The following is a 25,077-nucleotide window of genomic DNA, read 5'->3' on the forward strand; positions in this document are numbered from 1 at the left end:
AGTGGATTGTCCATATGTTCTCTCAGGACTAGCCTGAGAGAAAGTCCGGAGGCCCTATCCCCTTCCCCCCAAGCCCCCAGACCCTTTTGAAAAGTAAAAAGAACTTACCAGGCTTGCAGTTTTCCCCTGGAACAGCTCTCTCAGTGCATATTTCCTAGTTTGTAGCGAACATTTGTAGAAAATTGTCTGGACTGCCCCTCCTTTATTGCAGGAGTTCCCGCAATAAGGCCTTGTCTTTTTCTTAGGCCCCTTCTATGCTGTCATATAAATTCCAGATTATCTGCTTTGAAATGGATTATATGGTAGTGTAGAGGAGGCCTTAACCTTGCTCTAACGGACACCTCATTCGCATTCACAACCAGTACTGTTTTCTTTCCAGGATAGTTTAGAGAACTATAAATTATAATGGGTTGGAATGGATGTGGGATCTTTTTCCATTTTATTTAAACCGCACTTGGGTTTACTTCCATTACAGTTATGCTATTTTTTGGTGTTGTATTGATGATCCTAGAAATATGAATGTGTTTTTCCCCAAATGTTTTCTTACCCTGCCCCACCCCCGTTCGCTGTTTTCGAAACCTGGTAATAGGGCAACATGGCATCACAGCATCAGTAAAAGCATAGCCACTGAAGAAGGCATGACATTTCAGTGTTGTTTCGTTGTCATTATTTCTTAGTTTTAGGCAGTGGTGGTATTATTTAGCATAATATAGAATATCCTGACATTGAGCAGTGCAATACAGTACATGCCATAACCCTGAAAAGAGATTTGTTGTTCTATGTCATGTCTATTCCTAAGTGGACTGATAGGGAAATAACATTGAAAAGCAACACTCAAATTACAAGGTGCCATCAGTATGTACTGCCAAGCAGGACATGTATTCATGCACTCAGATATTCATGTTAAGGGTGATAAAAACAGATACCTATCTTTGCAGTAGCTATGCCAGCATTATTTTGCTTTTCATATTTGCAACAGTCATATTCATGGTTGACAATACCGATAGTTTGGGAATGAGGAGTGAGGGCAAAGGAAGGAAATCAGAAGGGTTAGTTCAGGGGTGTCAAACTCATTTTCATTGAGGGTCACATCAGCCTTATGGTTGTGTTCAACCATTGAATCCTTGGACAGAGAATCACTGAATACAGAGAGCCAACTATAATTCTTTTGGGTTGTTGTAGGGTTTTTCAGGCTATATGGCCATGGTCTAGAGGCATTCTCTCCTGACGTTTCGCCTTCATCTATGGCAAGCATCCTCAGAGGTAGTGGGGTCTTGTGATAATTCTTTTACATGTTGGTCTGTGCTCTTTAGTCTTTATCCAATTTGGATCCTCCAATGTTATTAAATAACAACCTCAATTCCTTTTGATTATCTGCCATGCAGACTGGGGATAATGAGAATTGCAACCCAACAACACTTGTGCATTGGAGAAAGGTTGAAGAACATTTTAAAGTTAGACATTATACCCTCGAGTCTTGAATCTAAATTGAAACCCTACTATCCTGACTAAAAAGCATGAAATTGCAGTATCACAACTCCCATCAGTCCTAATCACAATGTCTAATGATGACAGATACAGAAATGGTAGTCCAACACCTGGAGAGTCACATAAAATGACACGGTGGGCTGCATCTGGCCTGTGAATCTTCAGTTTGACACATGTGGGTTAGTTCAAATACTATCTGTTTTGTGGGAGGGATGGGCAAGGCAGGAAAGTATGGTGAGATGGGATGGAAACCAACCTTTGGAGACATGGTGTCAATAGCTTAGTGCAGTGGTTCTCAACTTTCCTAACGCTGCGACCCCTTAATACAGGTCCTCATGTTGTGGTGACCCCCAACCATAACGTTATTTTCGTTGCTACTTCATAACTGTAATTTTGCTACTGTTATGAATTGTCATGTAAATATCTGATATGCAGGATGTATTTTCAGTCTCTGGACCAAATTTGGCACAAATACCCGATACACCCAAAATTTGAATACTGGTGGGGTTGGGGGTGATTGATTTTGTCATTTGGTAATGCTGGAGTTGCTGGGATTTATAGTTCACCTTAAATCAAAGAGCCTTCTGAACTCCATCAATGATGGAATTGAATCAAACATGGCACACAGAATCCCATGACCAAGAGAAAATACTGGGAAGGTCTGGTGGACATTGACCTTGAGTTTTTGGAGTTGTAGTTCACCTACATCCAGAGAACACTGTGGACTCAAGCAATGATGGATCTGGATCAAACTTGGCAGAAATCCTCAATATGCCCAAATGTGAACACTGGTAGAGTTTGGAGAAAATAGACCTTGCCATTTGGGAGTTGCAGTTGTTGGGATTTATAGTTCACCCACAATGAAATAGTATTCTCAACCCCACCGATGATAGAATTGGACCAAACTTCCCACACAGAACCCCAATGACCAACAGAAAATACTATGTTTTCTGATGGTCTTTGGCGACCCCTCTGACACCCCCTCACGACCCCCACAGGGGTCCCGACCCCCAGGTTGAGAAACACTGGCTTAGTGGATCATCATAAAACCACAGAGAAGATGGGGAGCCACTAGAGAGGGGAAGTGGAAAATGAGTTAAAGTGAAATGAAGTGCTATGAGAAGAAAAACTCTTTGGGGACAACATGGATTGTAATGCTTTAAAGGGAACTGTGTGCTTTCCTCCACAGATGAAGAGGCTGATTGAAAATTATCAACTTTGTACATTTACTTGAAGTTTCAAAGCATGATAAAATGAGTCTATCATCTTGCATTTTATTCTTAATTGGTTTTTTAAAAAGTTCAGTTCAGTAATTACAGAAGTAGAAAATTACACAAGCCTATACATCAAAGATGAGGTAATGCCTAGGCGCTCTTTAACATATTGAGCAAACCCATTTTGTGGACAAGATTGTTGGACTGTATTGAAAACTTCAGTTTCGTCCACTTTGAATCACAGTAAAAAAGAAAAGAAATCAAGGACTAAATCCAAAGTTACATTGGTAGAACTTCCAGAATTATCTTCCTCTCCAACTAAAGTATCCCTCCAAGCAGCCTGCATATGACCCCCTGGAAGGTTTTCCATCCCTGCAGAAATGGTTGTGAGAGGAGGGTATAGAGAAGTTACAGTCCCCTCCATGTTTTGTTGGATTATACTGCTACTGTTCTGGACTTGATCATTGGATCATGCACACATTGTAAATAACAACAACTACACTTTATTTATAATCTGCCCTCTCTCTCCCAGGGGACCCAGGGCAGTTTCTAATGAGTAACAAAATTGGCAAACATTCAATGCCTAAAAACAGACAAAACAGCAAATCAAGTCAAAAACAATAAATAAAACAATAAATAAGTATTTAATAGCTTTTTAAAGGAGAGGAGAGAGGGGACCATTTTTAGTTCTTTAGGGAGGGAGTTCCAGGGGCTGTGAGTGACCACAGAGAACATCCCCTCTTTTGTTCCCACCAACCGCGCTTGCGAGGGGGGTGGGATGGAGAGCAGGGCCTCCTTCGCAGACTGCAGTGCTTGTACTGGTTTGTGCACAGAGATGCGGTTTTTCAAATGGGCACAGATCATTTAAGGCTTTATTGGTAATAACCAGCATTTTGTATTTAGTCTGGAAGCAGGCTGGCAGATAGTGGAGCTGCCATAACATGGGAGCGGTTCTCTCCCTGTACGCTCTCCAGTTAGTAACCTGGCTGCTGACCTCTGAACTAATTGCAGCTTCTGAACTATCTTCAAAGGCAGCCTCATGTAGAGAGTGTTGCAGTAATCCAGATGAGATGTAAGCAAGCCGTGGACTACTGTGGCCAGATTTGGCATCTCAAGGTATGGGTGCAGCTGGCGCACAAGGTTTAATTGTGCAAAGGCGCTCCTGGCCACCACTGACAGCTGGGGTGAGACGGGTGGAGGGGAGCATCCAGCACAGGTTGTAACCCCACACCATGGTCCACCTTCCAACTGACCAGGAGTACCTCTGTTTTGTCTGGATTTACCTTCAACTTATTAGCCCACATCCAGTCCATCACAGATGATAGGCACCGGTTAAGGGTCAGGACGGCATCCTTGGCTTTCGGTGGAAAGGAGTAATAGAGTTGGGTTGTTTAGACACTGGGTCCTTTTACACTATGGAATTATGGTCCTGTTTCAGCTTCCATACATACATTCTATGGTATCCTGGGGTTTGTAGTTTCATGAAGCACTAGAGTTTTTTGGCTGAGAATTCAAAATAGCCTTCCCTAAATGACATCCCCCAGATTTCATAGACTGTTGGCAGTTACAGAGCAATGGTAGCACAGTGGGTGAAGGGACTTACTGTGACTATAACATGCAATGGGAGAGAAAGGGAAAAAAACCTACCAATATTTATTCATTTATTTCCTACCCTTTTTCAGAAAGTGCTCATGGAGGAGGGGGATAAACCCAGCTTCCACCACAAATGGAGAAAAGGTTGGGGGAGCAGTACTTTTGCTAATAAAGCTTGTTTCCATAGTAATTGCAGATGCCTGCTAATAGAGTCAAATGTAATATGTTGCATTGTTGGGAATATGTAGTCATTCTTTGTGATTAATAAAAACTGAATCGTATTAAAAAATATAAGTAGGCATCTGAATTTGCCTCCATGTTTGTTTACATAAACCTAATCAATGATAAAATTGTTAAAGGTTCAGGTTAAAAAACAGCAGGAACTTAACAGCAGAATTTCTTTCATAGAAGTCTGGTACTACATCTCTGGTACTCAGAGAAGGCTGAGAGGAGATATGATAGCCATGTATAAATATGTGAGAGGAAGCCACAGGGAGGAGGGAGCAAGCTTGTTTTCTGCTTCCTTGGAGACTAGGACGCGGAACAATGGCTTCAAACTACAAGAGAGGAGATTCCATCTGAACATTAGGAAGAACTTCCTGACTGTGAGAGCCGTTCAGCAGTGGAACTCTCTGCCCCGGAGTGTGGTGGAGGCTCCTTCTTTGGAAGCTTTTAAGCAGAGGCTGGATGGCCATTTGTCAGGGGTGATTTGAATGCAATATTCCTGCTTCTTGGCAGGGGGTTGGACTGGATGGCCCATGAGGTCTCTTCCAACTCTTTGATTCTATGATTCTATGATTTGCTTAAAAAAAAGAACCTATGAAAAACCACAAATGCTTGCTTAAACATTTAGTAAAATTTGATAAATGTATTAGCAATGTGGATATGAGGATACTGCATGGTTTCACAGAGCAATGTGAATGTTTTTATGAGACATGCCAAGATCTCTCGCATAGAACAGAGAAAACGTTTTATTTCGGGTAGCAAGGGTTCTGAATTGGAGTCCACTTTTTGCCACAGGAAATAAAAATTTTTATGAATACATACATGCAGAAAAAAAGCTGCTTGAAATCCCCAGGGTTATTCATATATGATTAGATATTAACCTGACATACCCGGTGTTCTCTTAGATGAAATGGCAATCAGGAAAACTATCATAAAATCTGTCCATGCATTTTCATTATGAAACAATTTACATAATTTGATAATTTTGCATTTTTCTCCCCCTAGTAAACAAAACTTTTCTTTAGACTAACAACAAATGCTGATCTCATGCTTTGCTTTTTTTTAAAAAAAAAAACTCATTATTATATTTGCAGTATGAATCAGCTCATTGATGTGCCTTCACTAGAACAAGTCAAGGTAATTGAACCTTCCTTTTTTGGTTTATAGAAGCCCTATGCTCAGTACACACGATCTCTCTCTCTTGAAACAAGCAGGTTCCGCTTAATATAATGAAGCATATGCCACTCTGTTTCTTTTATAAACAGGATTCTTTTTTTTTCATTAAAGCACAAACAAAATAATTATAAAGACTGAGAACCAGTATAATGTAGAGTTTGCATCATACAGTGGCATTGAGTGTTTGATTTGAAGACGCATAACAACAACAAAAACAACCACAACAATAACAGCAACAACAACAAATGATACAGTGGTTGCTTTGTGTGTCAAGTTTGAAAAGTCTCAGATTCAAAGCTTGATAAAGTTACTTTTCTAGATTTCAGATCTTCGAACTCCCCTTGACTATTGTATCATTCATGGTTTTTATGTGGGAGCCACACAGATAACGATGGTCACCTTGGGGGGAAAGGGCAAGACAGAAATATAAACAACAAATAGCCACAATTGCCACTACTTTTAGTCTTGAAAGAGTGCTTTTGTGAGCAGCCCCGTCTCTGCAGAGCTGAGGTTACTAGACAGGCATTTGCTTGCCATGCACTCCTTTTCCACCTCAAAGCAGGGTTTGGGTAATTGCTGTTTGCCATTTAGCTCTGCGCCTGGTACTAATTTTCAGTTTGTCATCCTTTGACTCACAGGAGCTCTTTCCTCTCTGAAAAGGATGTATCTCCCAGCTGACCATGGAAAAAATGTAACATAATTCATTGCTTTCCTGATAGCACTGAAGATGAGAAGTGGGCAAGTTAGAAAAACTTGATGAGGAAGTCCTGTCATTTCCAAAAGGAAGCGTGATTCACTTTTCAGGGCATTTTTGGGAGACTGAATCAGAGCTGTCGAGGAAGTGTATTCTTGGACAGCTTAGCCTAAAACATCACATGTCTTGGGGCTTAACGGTGACTTTTCCGGCAAGCATTTGTGACTTTCCCTTGTGCCAAGAGTAAGTCGTAAACTCAGATTACAAGGCATGATCAAGGAGAGGAGAACGAGAGAAGCAATGTAGAATGAATAGAAAATACCAATATTAGCTATTTAAGAAAACTCAACAGTACTCATTTTGATGAGTACTGAAAAGGCAAGTAAACCAGAGGACTGAGTGAAATATCTCTACATTATAGATGCATATTACATAACAAAGTCCTGGATGACAAAGCAAATCTCAAAGTTTGGTAGCATTACTTTTCTTACAACTCCCATAATTCTGGCCATGCTAGCTGTGGGATTCTGGACACTACAATCTGGGGAGAAAATGGAATATTAACTTTTGACAAAGTTAGAAACATTTTACAAACATTTCTAGACTGAGCCTGTACAAAAAGGTCTTGTATGCATCAAAAAGCTGGAAAATTGATTATCATCCTTTTACTTGTTTTAATTCCCTTTCTTTAAGTTTATATTTTTGTCTGCCCAATTTGTATTTATAGTTAACGCATGACAGTGTGGCATATATTTATTATGGAGAAGTGACAAATGCCTTTTCTCTGCACCAATCTCCTGAGATTGTAAGTTCTGACAGTAGCCAGGTTCCCATATACCCTCCATTATTTCACAGATGAAAACTGGAAAACATGTGGAGGAAGAAAAGGTGAATGTGGCCAAAAGGATATAGCCAGACAAGAGGGCAAACATTATTATTAAGGAAGAACAAAAAGTACTCCTGGCAACCACAAAATGCTGGGTCAAAGAGTATACCCAATCTGTGGATATACCCTGTGACTTTGGGGGAATTTGAACCCCATCTAACACAAATTGAAAACTTGTTCCCTAATCTGCCTTCTGACTGCCTTGTCTGGATTGTGTTTCAATTTGTTCATTTTCATCCCATCCATTCAAAACTAACAATATGCACAAGTGAAATGAAACAACCAGGTCATGTAAGGTTAACATAAATAAACAAAAGCATTATGAGACTTCTAAAGACCTCTTGAAAGCTCCTTCAAAAATGCAGGTTTGTTTGTCTTTTACTCTTCTCCATTTTTCACATTTTTATTTTGGTAGCCAGAGGTTTTGTTAATTGAGGTATGCCTGTAATGGAAATCCATTCCTCATGATTTCCCAAGAAGTGGTTGGCTTTTGCCTGAAGACCTCCAAGCGAGTGAGAGCCTTTCCAAAGATCAATAGTTGGTTCCCTGGTGAAATTGCTCTTAATCTGAACTTTCTCCTAATGTTCATCTAAAATATGTGGGTTTGTCTTCATGTTGGCTGTTGACTTTCGGCAACCCCATGAGTTTCATAGGATTTTCTTAGGCAAGGGGAGTTCAGAGATATTCCTTTCTTGATTCCTTGCTCTATAATATAGCCTACAGTGCCAGGTATTGGTTGGTGATCTCCCACCCAATTACAAACCAGGGCTTACTCTGCTTAGCTTTCAAGGTGAGACAGCATCTGGCATCTACAAGGTATTTAAGTCTCATACCCATCTGGGATATTAAATGATGTGATCGTTCCTTCCTTTTTGGTGGCAGAACAAGTCTGCTGTCTTCTGTATGACAGTCTCTCAAGTATTTGAAATAGCCTATTGGTATTTGGACTCTTTGCCATTTATTATGTTGTAAACCACTTTGAGTCCCCCTAGGGGTTGAGAAAAGTGGTATAGAAATACAATAAATAAATAAATAAATAAATAAATAAATCTCCCCTAATGCTTCTGCTTTTCTCCCATCTAAAGGCATACAACTCTTTTACCTTTGATTGTGTTGATCTGAGTTTATTTTAAATTTTGAATTTATTCCTGAAGTGTTCATCCTAGTTTTGTGTCACTTGCAAATCTGATAATGAGTCCAGCTTCCTTAGTTGTTCTTTGCTCCATTTTCTGCATCATGGCAATGGGAGAGGGAGTAGATCCTACATTGATGAAGGATCATAGGATTTCAGAACTAGAGGGGGCCACAAGAACCACCTAATTCAACCCTCGCCATGTAGAAATACATAACTAAAGCACTCTTGAAAGATGTTCATCCAACTTTTACTTAAAGATCTCCAAAGTTAAAGAATCCATCACCCTAAAATTATTTTCTTAAAATTTGAATCCATTGAATTCTCAAGCAGCAAAGAAACAAGTTTGCTCTGTCTTCAACATGACATCCTTTCAGATATTTACTCATGGTTACCTTACCATTTAGAGTCAATCTCCTCTTCTCCAAGGTAAACATATCCAGCTTCCTCAGTCATTCTTCATAATGCTTAATTTCCAAACTTTTGGTCATCTTAGTCACCTTTTTCTGGGCACTTTCCAGGTTCTTGAACTGTGGTGACCCAAATTGGGCATAATATTCTGATTGAGATCTGATGAAGGCAGAATAGTGTGACACTACTTCCGTTGGTTGGGACACTGTGCTCCTGTTGATGCAGTCAAGAAGTGCATTGGACTTTTTGACTACTTGCTTCATATGTTGACTCGTGTTTACACTGTGGTCTACTAAAATTCCTAGATCCTTTTGAGATGTAATAAAGCCAGGTGTCACCTATTCTATATTTGTGTATTTCATTTTCTCCATGCCTAACAGTAGTAACTCACAATTCTCTATGTTGAAATTCATGTTGTTAGTTTTCACCTAGATTTCTAATCTGTCAATGTCATTTTTAATTCTGATGCTGTCTTCTAGGTTATTAGCTGCCCTCTTAGTTTGATGCCTTCTGTAAATTTGATGAGCATGTATTCTATTTCATAATTTAAGCCATTTATGAAAATGTTAAACAATATTAGACACAGGGCAGAACCAGAGGCACCCTATTAATTACTTCTTTTCAGGATGAAGATGAGTAATTGATGAACATTATCTGGGTTCATTCTGTCAACCACCTAAATGTTACATTATCTAGTCCATTGTTCACTAGCTGGCCTACATGGATGTCTTTGGCAAAAAGCCTTACTGAACTCAGTATCTACTACATCCACAGCATGCTGTGATCTACCAAGCATGCATTCGATTAAAACTTTTAACCAGTTTGCTAACCCAAATACCAAGGGCTGCTCTGACAAGTGCATTCCTGAAGTTAAGATAAATCACATCCCCAGCACTGCCACAACTTAAGCCTTTTCTGAAATTAAGATAAATTACATCCACAACACCCTCACAACGCACACAACTAGTGGCCTAAGTTTAAGAAAAATAAAAAGTCAGGTTTACTCTGGACAAATCAAGATGCTTAAAATGTAGGATTTCATAATATGTTCAAAACTCTTCCCTTTTGTTAAAGTCAGATTGATTGGTCTGGACTGGATTCTATCAATTTTGTACATTGAGGCAATATTTGCCAGTTATCCTGTCCTTTGGCAGTTGACCTGTTCTCCAGGTTTTCTTAGAGATGGCAGTACATCGTGTCCAGATAAATCTGTGAAATCTCAGATATGAAGAAAAAATTGAGATAAAAAGGTGTTTACTGGGCTTAAAAATGTTGATTGGTACATAACCACAGAGCAACAAATCTTACATTTGATGAGTGTGAACGTTCATGTTATATCGATTCTGACATTCAGCAGTAAATCTCCAAAAATGTAATATGTCAACAGTCAGACCTCTGATACGAGGAGGAATAACTAAGGCTTAAATGCAGGCAATAAGCTTTCCTTCCATGTATCTCTAGCTTGGTGCAGCATTCTCCCAAATACCCTGTTTCCCCAAAAACAAGACAACGTCTTATATTTATTTTTCCTCAAGGAGACACACTATGGCTTATTTTCAGGAGATGTCTTATTTTTATTCAGTATGGTGCAACAATCTGCATTTACCCCCACCTTAGAAACTAAGCCCCCACCTTAGAAACTTTCAAGAAGAACCTCAAAACGTGGCTTTTCTGTTGCGCTTTTGGAGAGTGATTTTACATCTCCCTTTGTCATTCTCCCCTATAATGGATATCCTCATATTGCACTGTCTCCTGCCTGCACGAAGGACTGTCTCCATTACTCCATTTGTGAGTCTCCCTTACAAAGATATATGTTTTATTTCTATCTCATCCTTAGTTTTTATCATTGTATCTTGCATATGTGGCTCACTCATTGCATTTGTGTTTGATCTACCACTGTATTACTTTGCACTTGTTTATTGTATTTTTGCTTGATTTATTTTATTCTGATGTTTGCTTTATGCTGTTCATGTTACTGTATTGTAATGCACTTCTGGGCTTGGCCTCATGTAAGCTGCCCTGAGTCCCCCTTGGGTAGATGGTGGCAGGGTATAATAAAGATGATGATGATGATGATGATGATGATTATTATTATTATGGGATGACCTCTCTGGGCTCAGTAGCAGACTGTTTGCTGAAGCTTTCCCCCTATCCCCTGGTGTTTGTGTTGGGTGAGAGAGACCCACACACGGTTGATGACCAGTGCTGGGGAGCAGCAGCTTTACTGGTGTTTGTGGAGAGTGAAGAGACCCACAGACTGTTGCTGGTTGGTGCTCGGGATGACAGACCCATAGTGCTGAGTAAAACAGCAGGCACAGCTTTACTTCTTTCCCCTGAGGACACACAATACCTAAAGCAGAGCATCCTGCACCTCACTTCACTGAGGATACTTTTACTTCCACCTTTCTATGTCTCCCTCGATGCCTCAGCTTGCAGCACGTACAGAACAACCAGGACCTGACGGGGGAGCAGACCTTGTATTCTGCAAAGCCACACCTATCACTATGTCTTATTTTCAGGGTATAGCTTATATTATGCAAATGCTTAGAAATCCTGCTACGGCTTATTTTATGGATATGCCTTATTTTCAGGGAAGCAGGGTAGATGAAAACTGGGAGATCATTCTGGGTCTTTAAAAAACAATAATGGGACCTATCCAAATTTTTGTTTTTTAAGATTGATTCATTCCACTTTCAATTTAAAATGTAGACCCGTTCATTCCATTATCTTGGTGGACCATCTTGCTAGATGGCTCATTTATATCAGGGCAAGGCAGCCAAAAGCAGGGCCCATTCATTGTTTTCTAGGATAGCTTCCTGGGCATGCAAGCCTCTTCTATGCATGTTAATTTCATGTTCAAATTGATCGATTCAAAATTCATCAGATTTCAAAAAAATATCTTAAATATAGTATTGGAGACATCAAATTCAAGAAATGAAAATCTTCTGTACATCCTTGTAGAACGTAATATGAAAATTGGCCCTTTGTGGCCAATGGAAACTCAGGAGTTTTAATTTTGAGCTCCAGAATGGTAATACTTGGCAGGTTAACAGATTCATTTTTAAAGCTTTTATTTTAAAAAATGGAAACAAAACAATTAAAGGAAAGTATTGATCAGGAAGGGCACTAACTTGGCATTACTTTATTTTGTGATAACTCTGCAGTACAGCATATCCTTCTAGCCTTTCCTTTCAATCTCCTCCATCGGAAGAGCCAAAATCTGTGGCCATTTGTGTGGGAAACTTGGCAAGACTGTGATGCAGAAGCCAAGCAATGGAATGTGATTTTCCAACAGCAGCATCTGGGCCCCGGTTAACTTCCTGACTGATCTCCTGCCGGAGACAAGAAGCCAACCACAATAAATGCAGAAAGTAGTGGGAAAGAGGCTCAAATCTTGGACACAGCGAATATCCTTAAAAACAGCAATTCAAATCCGAAATATATTGCCAAATTGCACGCAAACTTCAAAACTCTACTAGAAAATGCACCTTCCTGTAGAATTGCCATGTAGAATATGCTCTTGTTCATTTTTCTACTAGTCCCAGCAATGCAGCGGAAGACAATAATTTCATTCAAGAAATAGTTCAGCAACTTCAACACTCCAGACCCATCCAGATGGATCAAATAACATGTCTCTATGTACTGTATGCTCCACATTTCTGTTCTGTATGCTCCGCATTTTTCAAGATCCAGTTGTATTTTTTCTTTTGCTATCATAAGATTTTCCATACTTGCTCCCCTCAGTTTCTGAACTTCCAAACTCTTATTAGAAAAGCAGAAAACCCACCCACACCCAATGAACTAGCATGGCTCAAAGAAATTGTACATTTTGGTTCTTGTGGATGTTCAGCTTTTTGTTGAATAGGTGTAGCTCCCAAGACTTAATTTTTCCCTTAAGGGAAGAATTGATAACAGCAAATTAAGAGTCAGGCGGCTTGCAGACAGCAACTTATTGTGGGATAAAATGGGTTTAAATAACCCATTTTCTCCCGCGTTGCTGTCCATACGGGTGCCCAAAAGAAATGGGCATTCCCATGTGTTGTCCCCACTGTAGTGCAGTAACAACCTTGCTACAATGAGGTCAACAAAAAAAACACCCTTAAAATACCTCTGAGGCTAAATTTGGATCAGTGTGCAAAATCAGATGTAAATTTATATTGGTATAATAAAAAAACCCAACTGAATCATGTTTTACATGGGCATTATGCTGTACATGATGCGGTTGTTGTTAAAGGGGCCACAGTAGCACAGCCAAGCAACCTCTGAGGATGCTTGCCATAGATGCAGGCGAAATGTCAGGAGAAATGCCTCTAGAACATGGCTCTATAGCCCGAAAAAACCCACAAGAATCTTTTTGTATAATGTTTTTTGCATAATGGTTTGAGAATTGTTTTTATACTGTGTTTTGTATCTTGTTCTTCCCATGTTGTAGGAAGAACAGCGGTATAGAACAGCGGTGAGAACAGCGGTATAGAAGCAAAGTAAATAAATAAATAAATAAATAATAAAGCACTAAAACAAATTGCACGGGAACAGCAGCATCCATATTTAATCAACACCAAGTAACAACTGAGTTGTTAAAAATACTGAATTTGTGAAAGGTCTCGTATGGTAAAACATCTTTATTGTGTTTTTCAAATTCAGCACCTCTAATATATGAAAAACAGCTAAAATATTGAAAAAATGTATTTCATTGTAGGCCTGTGGAAGTACTCATGTCCAAACCATTGGGCACGTTGCACTTTGGATTGAGTGCATCTGTCTTCCAGGCCTGGACCAAGGCAAAATGCTGCTGTGTATACATCGTTCCACTACGCTGCAGCCAGCAAAACTTTTGGGGAGATGTAGGTGAGAGCTGGATCCTCCAAAAGGAAGGATGACCAAAAGGCTCAGGAGGAACAGGTACATGTCTGTCGCTGCAGCTTTCTGTCTCTGCCACCTTTGGTAATTTCTCACTCTGCTTAATGGTAGGACCAGCTCAGGTGCTTTCTATGACTTCCTACATAGTATATTATTTACTTGGAAGATTACTGTAGTTGTAGCAGTAAGATATAGATACACACAGGCTCTTCAAAGGTAAAAACTACTACCTTCTTTGAGTCATCAGTATGTCTTTGCTCAGCAGGCATTTCTATTGCTATAGCTTTCTTGTTCTGCATAGGGGTCTTGATTTAAGGAAATGTGCTATATTATTTAATGTGTGTGACAGAGACCTACCTCGCATTAGCAGGGAATTGTCTACTTTTATCAGGCATTTAATCCCAGTGTTTTCTGGTGGTCTTTGGCAATACTTTTGATACCCCCTCGTGACTCCCCCCCCCCCCCAGGAGTCCCAATCCATAGGTTGAGAAATGCTGCCTTAAGGCCTTCCAATCCACTTCCCTTCACCAGGGCAAGAAAACATAATTAAAGCCCTCCTGACAAAGAGCCATTCAGCCATAGATATAGATAGATATATATAACTCTCTCACACACATATATGACAGATACAATTCCTGGCTTTCCCAATAAAAGGGCAGTACTACATGGACAAAACCCCTATTGGTCATAGGGATAGATTTTGTGGTTTGTATGTTGTGGTTTTTACAAATAACTTCATTGCATGGGAATGGCTTCATAATGTCGCATTCTGAAAGGCTACGGAAGTCCATTAATGGTCCATTTAAGACTTTTAATATCATCTTATAATTGGGATATATATGGGAGAAGTTGGAATAGATTGTACCAGGAGCTACTGTACAAGTTTAAATAGTCATAGATAATATGGAAGTGTTTTCTTTAAAAAAAACAACCCAAAAACCTTTGTTTAAAGAGCTCTCTGATGTGGTTGTTGAATGTTATGCCATGTTACTTATTTGAGGTAGTATCAAAAAGTTAAGAGAGAACATGACTGTATGCCTGGTGACTACCAGAGCTGTCCTAAGGTTAGCCTGAAATGGAAGTTGCCTTCTGCTGGTGAAGAAGTGGGAATGCCAACTAGGTTCCCTGTTATGTCTAAAGATATCTCCACCTGTTAAATCTTCACAGGTCAGTGGTAGGTTCTAAAATTAGATATTCTTGGATTGACACAGAGCGACATCCTTGTAGACATCCAATTCTCTCACACCAGAAGTGACTTGCAGTTTCTCAAGTTGCTCCTGACACACACACACAAATTAGAACCAATCAAAGGGTTAGTAAGAGAGAAATGCAGCATGATCCTTCACTTTACTCCATCCCTAAACCTACTTAGAATTTGTTTGTATCAGTGCAGTATTGCATACAAAAACCTGAGAGTCATTCCTATTAAAATCAGTGGAACATACTGCAGAATCGATAAGTTGCAACATCACATAAAGGAGATTCTCCATTAGGAAAGGACAATGAAATGTACTTGGCCCTAAATATAAATAACTGTTACTTCTATGTGTTCACTGGAGTGGCTGTATATATGACAATTATTGGCCATAGTCAAAAGACATTTGACCATATTTAAGTCCCAGATTGAGTCACACACATTTTAGCAAGATGCATAACTGACATTACTCTTGCTTTAAATCTATATTTATACTTACAACAGAACGTTAAAAGTGCTACTTTCACTTAGCAACAGTTGATATGAGGAGCAGCAATGTGAAAACGCTCACAGAGAAGGACATCTATTGGAAATGAAAACGGCCCCAGGTTTATGTTTAAGTGGTATGTATAAGATATTACAAGAACAGGTTTATTAAATTGACAGATATATTAAAATTATGTACTTCATTGACAGTTTGAATACCAGAAAGATAAATTGCATAGTTCCATAGCAATTATGATTTTGGCATATTCTATACGATTCTCTTGGCACTGTTCAGAATAGGGACAAGTTTATGCATTTTAGTCTTCTATAAAGTGTGCATTATCTCAGACAAAGACGCTTTCCTGAATTTATTGGTAAGATTTCATCAAATACATCTACTTTTAAGTCTTCAGCAAAATTCCTCCTCTCTTTAATAATAATAATAATAATAATAATAATAATCGTGTGATCCAATACAACAGCCAGCAGAGTGATCTTGTCTGCTGTGGACTCATCTTGTTGTGTTTCAAATAATAATTATTATATACTTCATTTAAATTCCTCTTTATCTCCCCAGAGGGATTGAGAGCAGATTAAAGTACACATATAAGGCAAACATTCAATGCCCTTTACATGAACAGCAACATATACACAGATAAGGTAAAGGCATTCCCCTTTTCCATTTTTGAGGCGATGCTCAACTCTGGCTATGGAGAGCTGCTCTTGTTCCATTTTCTATGCCTGTTGTCTGTAGACATCTCTGATCTTTTTGCCGGCATGCCTGCATGCCTGCATGGGGTGCCCTTTGACCTTCCTGCCAAGGTGGTACCTATTGATCTACTCTCATTGCATGTTTTTGAACTGCTAGGTTGGCAGAAGCTAGGACTGAACAGTCAGGAGCTTGGCTTCAAACTGCTGACATTCCTGTCAGCAGCTTTTCCTGCAGCTGGCAGCTTTAACTGCTGTGCTACTGCGGCCCCTTTAACAACAACTGCATCATGTACAGCATAATGCCCATGTAAAACATGATTCAGTTGGTTTTTTTTATTATACTAATATAAATTTACATCTGATTTTGCACAGTGATCCAAATTTAGCCTCAGACTGGAAGTCATAGTGGTAGACCTGTGTGGTTTGCCCCCAATGGGTAGAAAAGGGCAGATGTGGGGGGGTCTGGTTTATCTACAAATCAAGGGCATGCTTTTGGGGCTGGCCTGAGATATTTTGCTGCAGAGAAGCAAACGGTTCCATCTACCCATCCAAATCATGGTGTATTGGAAGCAAAACCATCCAGGTGGTTTTGGTACCTGAAGTTTCAAATGTAGCTGCCCTTTTGTGACCCACCTGATGTAATTACCTCATTTTGCATAAAACTCTGCCTACAGCCAATGTTCTGGGGTGGTTTTCCTCTGCCCAACAGTACTGGAAGTTTACTTAGCAGTCATACAGAACAAAGATGTCATTGGAGCTCAATCATATGTAGCTCATTACACAATCACACTAAAATTGTTTACCCTTTTGTGCTGTTTTGTGCTTTGTTGTGGTGAGAAATGGGGGAGTAACTGTGGGTCTTCCTAAAAACCAATTGATCTCATCAAAGAGCTGGTTCCAGAAGAACTGCGACCCAAAGTACTAAAGAAAGCAGCAAAAGTATGATAGCTGGGTCCCAATGCTGGTTGCGCAGCTTGGGTCATAATTAGAGAAGCAAAGACGTTACTTATTTGAACATGTTTGCATATGCTAAAGCACTATGCTTGGCTGTTTGAACTATCTTACCACAACGCTGTCGTACCTGCATCTCTCACTTGCTGCGCTGTCCCTCGCATGTCTTCACTTCTCTAATTCTGACCCGCGTTGCGCAACCAGCAATGGGTCCCAACTATCATACTTTTGCCAAGAAACCTTCTTATGCAATCTCTGAACCACTTCTCATCATTTTTGAGAATTCTTCAAGAACAAGCAAAGTGCCAGAGGACTGGAGGAAGACAAACATCACCCTTAAAAAAAGCAAAAACAAAGCTCAATACCAGGAAAAATATTAGAACAGATTTAAATGAGTCTGTTTGCAGGTCTCTAGAATGAAGGAACTAGCATGGTTTGTCAAGAATAAATCCTGCCAAATGAATCTTCCATTTTTTTCATCAGGTCACTAATTTAACAGATACTGAAGATATCATTTATTTAGATTTCAACAAAGCAGGTTATAAAGGTTCCCACAATATTTTGAATAGAAAACTTTTAAAATTCAGAATAGATGAGAACACAGTCTGATGTGTTGTTTAAGGCTTTCATGGCCAGAATCACTGGGCTGCTGTGAGTTTTCTAGGCTGTATGGCCATGTTCAGAAACATTCTCTCCAGATGTTTTCCCTGCATCTATGGCAGGCATCCTCAGAAGTTGTGAGGCCTATTGGAAACTAGGCAAGTGCGGTTTATATATCTGTGGAATGTCCAGGGTGGGAGAAAGAACTTTTGTCTTTTGGAGGCAAGTGTGAATGATGCAATCGGCCACCTTGATTAACATTTAATGGACTTGCAGCTTCAAAGCCTGGCTGGATGCTGCCTGGAGGGGATCCTTGTTGAGAGGTGTTAGCTGGCCGTGATTGATTCTTGTCAGTAATTCACCTGTTTTTTGAGTGTTGCTTTGTATTTACTCTCTTGATCTTAGAGTTTTTTTAATACTGATAGCCACAGTTTCTGTTCATTTTCATGGTTTCCTCCTTTCTGTTAAAATTGTCCACATGCTTGTGGATTTCAGTGGCTTCTCTGTGTAATCTGACATGGTGGTTGCTAGAGTGGTCTAGCATTTCCGTGTTCTCAAATAATATGCCGTGTCCTGGTTGGTTCAATGGGTGCTCTGCTATGGCTGATTGATGGATTAAAAATGGGTTTGAAAGTAATGTTCAATGGTTGTGCTTCAAAGTGGGAGCCAGGGGTAGGCTGCAGGATGATGCAAAACTGGGGTGGGTGACTATCACACTGGAAGGCAGGGACAGAATTAAAAAAGACTTTGATAAACTTGAAAATTAGGCTGAAACTAGTAGCATGCTATTTAAAAGATGAAAATGTAAAATTCTACAGTCAGGCCACAGAAACCCGATTCACACTTATAAGATGTAGAATACATGGCTGGCTACATCTAAGAAGGACCTTGGGCTTTATTTGAGTTGAGTACAAGCCAGCAGTGTAATACTGCAGAAAAGACTGCAAATAATATTTTTGCCTGTATCGCTTGTGAGTTAACATTTGTAAAAGCAATCTGTAGCAATCTGTTGCTTAGTTTTCCCAGCACATGCTTTCTTTAAGGTAGACTCTTGCCACAAATGAAATGCCATGCAAGATTTCTCAGCTTCTGAGACAAGGCATGGTTATGTATTGGTCTCTGGATGTTGCTGGGCTCCAGCTCCCAGTAGCTCCAGGCAATTGTGAGAAATGATGCCAGTTACAGTCTGACAACATGTGGAAAGCTACATGGTTCCCCATCTCTCCTCCATAACAATGCCCAGCTTGATGTATTTACACAACAGTTTGAGGATTATTTTCTATCAACTAGAACAGTTTAATCCTTTCAGTCAAACTCCTTCTGCTTCCACACACACACACTTCATGAAGGATCCTCAGTGCACTGCTTTGCCATTCATTTATGCACACAGTAGACATCAATTTAAAGTTTATCAGCTGAACAGTCAGGACCAGTAACAGAATGTCTAAAATAACTCTGCCACTTCTTTTACTTCAAACCTAAAGTGAATCCTGAGGTGAAGATGCAGAAACAGCTTTCAGCCTGCCCTACCTGCCCATTCTGCTGGAAAAGAGTATAAGCAGAGCCTGGAAAAGCTACTCTTGGGAGGAAATTACTTTTGGTTTCCACCACTCCAACCCCCCCCCCCCAGTTGGCATGGGGAGTTCTCCTAAAATAACCTTTCCAAGATGTGAGTATCAATAATGATGGCAAGCAGTTTTATCACTGAATCTGCCATTCAAGCAACCATTTGTCATAAAGTCACCAGAGTCCATCTACTATTTGGAAGCTAAGGAGGGTCAGCTCTGGTTTGTACCTGAATGGAGACTGCCCATGAATACCAAGTACTGTAGGCTATGTTTTAGAGAAAGGAGCTGGCAAAATTACCCCTTGCCTAAGAAACTTATGAAATTCATGGGAGTGCCATTAGTTGACAAGTGATTTGTTCACATACATATATGCAGAGTTTGTTGCTGACCCCATCCCACATCTCTTTGCAAATAGCAAGGATGAATATAAGTGCATCCACAGGCTTTGCAATATGACTGCGCCCTGGATTTGGAGTTGGAACCCTCATTTTTCTTGCTGTTTCAGCAGCAATTATGCAGAGCATATGGAGACGAGTGATTATAATAAAACATTTGGTACCTCTTTTTAGAATAACAGCAAAAAACCACTCTGCAGAAAATACAAGGAATGCTAAAGAAACAAATAGATAATGTCTCCTGAGCTGCACCAGCTTGCAGGATGTGATGTGGGTGTGTATCTCTTTGCACAATTACTAGGCAACAGCCTCTTCTTGTGCTTACTGCCTGCTAATCCATGGTTGATCCCTCGCCCCACCAAATAGCCAATTTTACTGGTTGTTGACAGCATAAAAAATCTTTATCAATCTTTAGATTTGTACTCGGTAGAAAAATAATTTTCTCTTTTCTCTCAAGGCAAAAAAGTCAGTGAAAGGTGATGGAAATGAATGGCACTCCTGTTTCACCTGCCTTTCATCATTTCCACTCCCGTTGCTGATGAATGTAGAACATGAAAAGTAAAACAGACAAAATTGTCTACTAAGAGTTTAGTTCAGTTCACTTGAATTCAGTGAGGTTTGCCCTCAGGCAAATGGGCACAGGCAAAATGAATCCTAAAAAATGTTTTAAAATCATCCATACACCTTCCCTGCTATGCTGCCCTGGAGTATCGTGTAGTTCTGCACTTGGCCAGCATGATATAGACATTTTCCTGGGAAAGCTTAAAAACCTGGATTAAGACAGGATGATCATTTACTTCAAAAATGCACACTGGATTTATTACTTTAAATTTTACCCAGTTCCACATATAGTCAACTTTAGCAAGCAAGATGATGTTGGAGACTGCCCCCAACCATAGACTATTCCGACTAAGGCTGATGGATGCCACAGGGCAATCTGGAGGGCTGCAACTGCCCACTTCTACTTGATACCCCTGGACGAGAAGATGAATTCATGGCACATACGCACATATGAACTTCAGACCTACCATTTGGCACATTGGGGCAACTTCTTTAAGCAGTGGATGCTGATAGTTTGCGTATATTTGTATGTGAAAAGGCTGCTTCCTTTTAACCATGACTTACAGCACTATGGTCAGGTGGGATTTTGTGCTTTTAGGCTATTGAGACTCAGGGCTCATCTACACAGCACTTCAAACACAGAAGTTATTGTGTTAAAAGGTGTGTAGGGTGGCTACTTGACACTAATGGTAAATCCGCACTGATTCCTTTTATCCCGATTCTGGCTGGAAAATGTGCATATTCACATCACTGTATATCCTTGCACTCAAGGAAAACACATGATTTCCTTCCCCCCTGTGGAGACTGCTCCATCACACATCCACTTTTTGAAAGCCCGAAACAACTGGTTGGGCTGTGAAATAGACACACAGCTGTTTTAAAGGAAGCATGAACAGAGAGCCATTGGAAATTTCTGAAACTCTTTGTTTTAAACTATAATATTAAACAGAGCTTGAATAAACGATTGGGTGAAGAGAAAAATCTGATGGAAGGTTTTTACAAATAATTCCCTCCGTTATGCACTGAATCGCATATGTGTACATGCAAATCTGCATATATTTATATAAAAATATTTGCATTGGCACATATATAATCCAGCGCATAACAGAGTGATTTTTTTTTAAAAAAACAATCTTCTGCTGGATGTTCCCTGTCTACCCCATCTTGTTCGGATACAGAAGAAGCCTGTGAGGATAGCAGAGGACCAGGCATGTAGCCGGGGGTGGGGGGGGGGGGGGGGCTTGAGGGGCTTCAGCCCCCCCCCCCCCGAAATTCTCATGGTGGTTCGCGAAAAGGCCTTACTGGTGCATTATTTAAACTGTTATGTTTATTCATATCATGATCTGATCACCATACTCAATATATCCCATATGCATAGGGGTATTGGGGTAATGATACAAAAGGTTTGCTGGGCTAGACCCTCTTTCACTCAGACTCAGCCCCCCCCCCCCGAAACTCCCCCTGAAAAAAATGTAGCCCCCCCCCCCCGCCCCGAAACGAAATCCTGGCTACGGGCCTGCAGAGGACCCAATCCCATGACAAACAGATCTGTGTGGGGACCTGCAATCAGGTCCTGGGATTTTTTTAACCCTCATTTAAAACCCGGATTTTTGTGCTGTTTGGAGGCGCTCTGAGAAGTAGAAAACAAAATGGCAAAAAGGTGTTGGGGAACACTGCACATTCACCACTCACTCCCTAATTGAAGCCATCCATCTGTTCTAAGCTGTGGTATAGGTTGCCCATGTTCAATATTTGGATGTTAGCCAAATTAGCTTCTGAATGGATTGGAGTTGGCATTATTTTAGCCTCAGGTAACAAAGGATCTAGATATGGCCCTGAAAGCCAAAAGTCTCAAACAGGGACCTTGATTTTCACCAAGTATAGTAGAGTCTCGCTTATCCAACATAAACGGGCAGGCAAAATGTTGTATAAACAAAAATGTTGGATAATAAGGAGGAATTAAGGAAAATCCTATTAAACATCAAATGATTTTTCAAACTAAGCACCAAAGCATCATGTTTTACAACAAATTGACAGAAAAAGCAGTTCAATACACAGTAATGATATGTAGTAATTACTGTATTTATGAATTTAGTACCAAAACATTGCAATGTATTGAAAGAGCTGTGGATCCAGGCAGGAGGCAGACTGTGTTGGATAATTCAGAATGTTGGATGAGCAAAGGTTGGAGAAGCGAGACTCTACTGTAGCATAAAAGTAAATGATCCCTTTAATTTCAGGATGGGTTAGGTTAATGTACCCACTTAAATTACTGAAAACTAGTAATACCATGCTAATAGAAATATAGTGTGTAAATCCATCTCTTGCAATGTTATTTGTGAATTTTCTGTATTTATTTTCTGTCTTTTAAGAGACAAGATTAGTAAATCCTTTTCAATTTAAAGATGCTGGCAATGGCTGGAACTAATTGAGGCAGCTACAAATGTGTAAGCTAGAGTTGCACATTTGTGACTGGTTCATATTCACAATACCTATGTTTCACTAGTTTAGGAATACCTAGGGACTGTGGAAGTGACTCGGCCCACAATTACTGGGATGCAGCCAATGCCAGAAACAGGGATATGTTTCCCTGTCAATCAGGATGCAGTTGCGTGGCATCTTCACACTCTCCACAACTAATCTGTGCTACTGGAAATTTTCTATACGGATACTAATTTAGTCCAAGAAGCATCAGACTGGAAGTGATAGTGGTAAACCTATGTGATAGGGATTTGCGATAGAGGCACACACACCCCTCTACCTGTTGCAAGAGAGATTGTGAACTGCTTCTCAATCAACAGGGGAATAGACCTCAGGCATTTGCAGAGGCTGCTACCCAGAAAGTGAAAATAGGAAAATACTACATAGCTATGTAACTAATGTAATTATGCATTCATAGGTAGAAACTTTTCCCTCTTTTATTCATTCTTATCTTTAGTTGACACATTGGATTGTCTTGGCTATTCAGATAGGTTTTCCCTTGTCCTTTGAAGAAGAAATAAATTATTTCCTCCTTTTTTGCAAATGCACATTATAGCATAGTAACATTTCTTTAGAACATATCAAAGTTCAGATGTAAGGCTCGTGCTGTTAGTCTGGTAACTCAGAGACAAATAATAAAAATGAAGGAAACACCCTTATTAAAAAAAAATCCAGTATTGTCATGCAAGACAACATAGCTGAATAACTTCCATGATGGTCAGATAAGGTAAAATAAGACTAGATTTATTCAGGAAGATTATAAAAATAGGTCAAAATATTAAGTCATTCCATGACTGACTCATATTGTTTGGTCAAGGTGGTACAGGTGGGATATAAATAGTGTTAATCCTTGAACTGTGGTTGAGAAAGACAGGTACAGGAAAAACCCATTTTCTAAACACTTTGGCCATAAAATGGTATAGGCGAGTTCTTTTATCTTGCAGAGGATATAAAGATCTGTTAAGGCTCAGATCCTAAAATCTATCTGATGGTTGGAGCAAAGGCATTCCCTTGGAGCATTAGGGGAAAGGAGGCAGCTAGATCACAAATATTTTTATAACTTCAGTATATGGAAGAGAAGGGTTTCCTTGACCCATTAGGTAAATATTTAAAAATATTTTTAAAAGCCATTCTAACAAGTTTGTAAGATTTATTTGTATAATTTTCAAGGTTAATCATTAATTTGAAATTGATCATAATTAAAGAGACGTTTTGATCTGAATAAGGAGCTTTTAATTGGTATAAGGGTAATTTTTAAAATTTTACCTGGCTATGTTCATTCTTCTGAATTTCTGTAATGGGAAATGAAGATGAGCATATCAAATAATAAATAACAATAAACTTTATTTATATCCTGCCACCATCTACCGGAAGGGACTTAGGGCGGCTCACATAAGCTGCATATAAAATAAACAATACATAAGCATAAAAACAATAACAACACAAAATTATAGCAACAACAGCAAATACATATAACATCACATAATAATATAATTGTTAAAATTTATAAAACACAGAAGTACCTGCGGATAAAACTGGCTGTTATCAATTAATTAACTAAAGTGCTGGAGTGAATAATCAGTCCTCACATGCATCCATTTTAGTCTATTCAAGGTCAAAGGCTAGATTAAAAGGTTTGGAGAGTGGGGGCTAACCTAATCTCTCTAGGGAGGGCATTCCATAGCCAGGGAGTCACCACCGAGAAGGCTCTCTTTCTCATCCCCACCAACCATATTCCGTATTCTCCCCTATGAACCATCTAGGTTGTTAAGGGGCCCTGCTGGAGGGGCCCTGCTCTCGGTCCCACCGGCCTCTCAGGCGCGTCTGGTGGGGACGAGGGACAGGGCCTTCTCGGTGGTGGCCCCTCGACTCTGGAACTCTCTCCCACTGGAGATCAGAACTTCCCCCTCCATTCTGTCGTTCAGAAAACAGGTGAAAACCTGGCTATGGGGTTTGGCTTTCGACGAGTGAATCAATATTTCTGTGATTGGATAGATGACGATGAATGATGGACAACGAATTCCCTATGACGATTGACCATTGTTATTATGTGATTGCATTTTGCTGTTATAACGTTTTAAATTGAATATGTTATATGATGTTTTTAATTATTGTTTTGTGATTTTATTGTTGGAAACCGGCCCGAGTCTCCCAATAGAGGGGAGAAGACTGGTATACAAAATTGCTAAATAAATAAATAAATAAAACCATACTTGGGACAGTGGTGGGCCTCCCCGGCAGATCTCAGATGGTCTTTCATTTTGAAACATGGTAGTTTGTGCTCAGTGAATTGTAAATTTATTTATCTATTTATTATTTCATACATTTATATCCCCTCCTTCTCACCCCCCCCCCAAGGGGGGGAACTCTCATGTTTCCTTCAATATCTGAGAAAAATATCAATATTAAGACTTGTTATCTGCAAATATATTTACAATTGATCATTAGGA

Source organism: Anolis sagrei, chromosome 3, assembly GCF_037176765.1.
Source record: "Anolis sagrei isolate rAnoSag1 chromosome 3, rAnoSag1.mat, whole genome shotgun sequence".
Lineage (NCBI taxonomy): Eukaryota > Metazoa > Chordata > Lepidosauria > Squamata > Dactyloidae > Anolis > Anolis sagrei.